This window comes from Sinocyclocheilus rhinocerous, unplaced genomic scaffold (assembly GCF_001515625.1).
Source record: "Sinocyclocheilus rhinocerous isolate Xijiao unplaced genomic scaffold, SAMN03320098_v1.1 scaffold963, whole genome shotgun sequence".
Taxonomy (NCBI): domain Eukaryota; kingdom Metazoa; phylum Chordata; class Actinopteri; order Cypriniformes; family Cyprinidae; genus Sinocyclocheilus; species Sinocyclocheilus rhinocerous.
Window position 1 is genome coordinate 1,306,639 of NW_015638949.1, and position 3,672 is coordinate 1,310,310.

General features: G+C 35.0%; 1 long non-coding RNA gene across 1 annotated transcript; it reads left to right on the forward strand.

Annotated features, from left to right (window-relative positions):
• On the forward strand, nucleotides 1-669 carry LOC107750286 (uncharacterized). The gene is made up of 3 exons (XR_001641129.1): nucleotides 1-84; nucleotides 160-253; nucleotides 400-669. It is a non-coding gene; the product is annotated as an uncharacterized LOC107750286 (long non-coding RNA).
• Nucleotides 670-3,672: the final 3,003 nt, after the last annotated feature.

Sequence of the window (3,672 nt, forward strand, 5' to 3'; positions counted from 1 at the left end):
GGTAGAAAACAGAGAGAAATGACTATGGAAAGGCAGTAATGCATATATACTTTTGATTAACAGGTGTCAAACAAGATGTGCATTGTAAATATTGCCAGTATTTTTTTTTCTTTACAATATGTAATATAATCAATAACTGATGGCACCCATTCAATGCAGAGGATCCATTGGTGAGCAAGTGATTTAATGCAACATTTTTTCAAATCGGTTTTGATGAAGAGACAAAGTCTTCTTCATCTTGGATGGCCTAAGGGTGAGTTTTTTTTATTTATTAATATTTATTTATTTTTTGGGGTGAACTATTCCTTTAAAGAGCACTTACATGGTCAGGTAATTTCATAATGGAAGATTTAACATCTTACATGGTGATGTCGCAGTGGCAATTATGTTTTACTCTAGGGGACGCAGTCTAAGCTAATCATAGACTCAGCCGAGCAAATAAAAAGATGCCATGGTGTTTGATATTAGGAGGTACAAGTGTCCATGAAGAGGAGGCTGGACTTACCCTCGCTGTTCCTCTACTGCAGTCCAGTTTTTGTCATTCTGTTCATCCATCTGTCACTTCTGGCTCTTAGACAGGGTCATGGTCATAGGCTTAAAGATAAAACATACAGTACAGCTACATACAGTACATGAGTTTAATTGCAGTCACCACCATATATTACCCAAAACCACAAATAAATGCTTGTCCTGATTTATAGAAGTAATTATTCCAGTAACTACCGTAGTACACAGAGTAGAATTTAAAATCCACAGACTACAAAACTGTATGCATTTAACTTCAAAGCAATATCGAAACATTACAGAATTGTACTTTGAAATAGGTTTAAAAATATGAATTTCTATAATTTCCCAAGAAGAATCATATTTATATATTATAATCATATAGATCTTTTTTTTTTTTTTTTTTTTAAATCATGACTCAGTGAGCGGACACAACTTTTTCTAAAATTTTAGACATAAAAGGAAGATTTGATATGGGTCTGTAATTTGCCAGTTCACTAGGGATTAAGACACCGGGCTTTTTACAGTCTCAATATCGACTCATCTATATTTTATTTTATATTCATGTTTAATTTTCAATTATGACATTTTTACTTAGCAGCCAAATCAAATACAAATACACATTTTTACCAAAAAACAATAAATGCATGTAAAACAAGAAACTATCAAATACATGCACACATAATCACCTACACAATGGGGCAAATGCTGTGCATAGCATAGCAGGATGCTGGCATAAATGGACATCTTTCACAGAAGGGGATGAGAAATGATAAAAGCTTTTTTCACTTTCCAGTTCCTGCTGCTCTGCTATCACCATGTTTCTTGTCCTTTACACAAATCCTCTTACAAGGTTCATATGCATCCCATACCTTTTGCATCTTTGTGTTTTACTGTTTAATTGCTCCTGACAAGACTTTAATCTTAATTATTCTCTAATCAGTTTCAAACTTTGAATTTTGAGCTTAAAACTGTTTATCTAGGTAAGTGTCTTCACATGTGACAAAAATTCTGTTATTATGTACAATACTCACCTCCATGCCTTTTTAAACCTCTACGACTTTCTTTCCTCCTCTCCAAGGGTCAGGTTATTGTTTTAGACTTTTGAAGGTTTTGTTCATAGAAAGTGGTATGAATGCTTTTTTGTCTGTGTGAAAAACTGGAAAAGAAGACCGCTTTATTAGACATGGTCAATTATATATGTTATATAGTATATACTGTATAGTCAATTATATAGCATCCACTGTAATTTCCACCTGCCACCTAGAGGTGTCGCAAAAGGAATGCTGGTAATGTGAACGTCTGAAGGCTACAACTCTCTCCTCAGAAAAAGTGGCAGCTAATACAGGTTTTGTTCTTAACAGAACAGGTGTCTTTCCGCTCAGTCAGTCAACAGGGTAAAAACAACAACAACAAAGAAATCAATCAAACAACTAACAGAAATAAAACTGATTGCTTAGAAATATAAATAGTTTAGTGATGGAAACATAAACGAAACCATTGCTGAAACTAACTGAAACTGAAGTGAAATGTAGAATAATTTGAAAACCGTATAAAAATAAAAACAAATTTAAAAACACGAGAAATTATTTTGTATGAAAGTAGATGGAAACTAGTGTCAGATTGCCTTTCAAAGCACCATTACATTAGGCCTATGTCTAATAATCTAGACTAGAACAAATTCAAACATTAGACATAACCAAACATTTAATAATTCTTCTGCAGTGTCATTTATGAACGTATGGCTGCTTTATTAGTAAATGACTCTGCCATGGTGTGTGCAGATATGCATTTACAATTGGTGATAACAAAGTTGTTTCTTGGCAATATTCAGCCTCAAATGTGTTTTAGCTTCCCTCTATACTAACACATAAGCTATTTAAGAGCATGGTATTAGTTTGATTCTTGTAAATTCCAACAGTGGGACAGGTTTTCCAACTGCCTCCCTGACCATTAGTGCACATAAAACCAACAACATCACCATAATTACAGTCATTTCATTAATTTCAGGTAATTACTTTGTTTCCACCATACCAGATCGCTAGAGGATTGTTTTATATTAGCTGCAAAGATTCCTGCTCGTGAATATCCAGACTCTGAATATTTTTGTACCAACAAGCCTGGTGTCATAATACTGAAGATTTGAATCTTTGTGTGTGTGTGTGTGTGTGTGTGTGTTTGTGTAATTTGAGAAGTGCAGTGGAGTTATGATGTTGGGAATAGATAATTTATACAGATCTGGGGTCTCATTTATAAAACTCTCCGTAGATTTCTTAAAGTGTACGTAGGTACAAAAGCTAGATTTTGCGTACGCTCAAAAGTTTTCAGATTTATAAAACCATGCGTACGCCAGAACCTGCGCAAAAATCCCTTTATAAATCCCAGTCAGGGGGGAAGATTGTGCATACATGCATCTCCACCCCGACTCCTCCCCGAAATCACCATATATGGAGCTTACAACGCCTAGTTTTACTATGCATAACCTCATCTGCATATCATTTCTATGCATATTCCCATCCACGTGACACCATGTTTAACACCATCAAAGGTACAAGACATTAAGGAAATATGAGATACGGACTATAAATGCCATTTGTGCCATACACATTCATTTTTATTGCTAAAACTCATCCGGTATTCTTGTTATAGTATATTGTTTTAGAATAAATATATCAAATATCCATTAAAAAACTGTTTAAAATAGTTCTCAGAAAACTAATTTAGAATAGAGTTGATCTCATTCATTTCCACTGGCCCAATAATATTTCAATTGTTTTAAAAAATTCAAATTACCGTATTGTCCCGAATATAAGACGCTGTTTTTTTCTTGGAAATACATCTGAAAAAACGCGTGCGATGCAACGCAACGCGTAAAAAGACAGTATAAGTAATTTTAATCAGTAATTATGTCCCCGCTGGATGCAACAAATGCCTCGTTTATAATGGGTTTTATTGGTTTTGTCTTGTGGCGCCGGGACACGGCATCACAGTATGGTAAGGGGCCTCACATTTCCGTCACAAGCTTGAGGAATTCGGCCAATCACAACGCACTAGATAGCTGGCCAATCAGAGCACACCTCGCTTTTCGATGAGCTTTGTAAAAATCTAGGCGTGTCAGAAAGGCGGGGCATAGAGGAGTTACAATAATGTACAGTATGTGGAAAATAA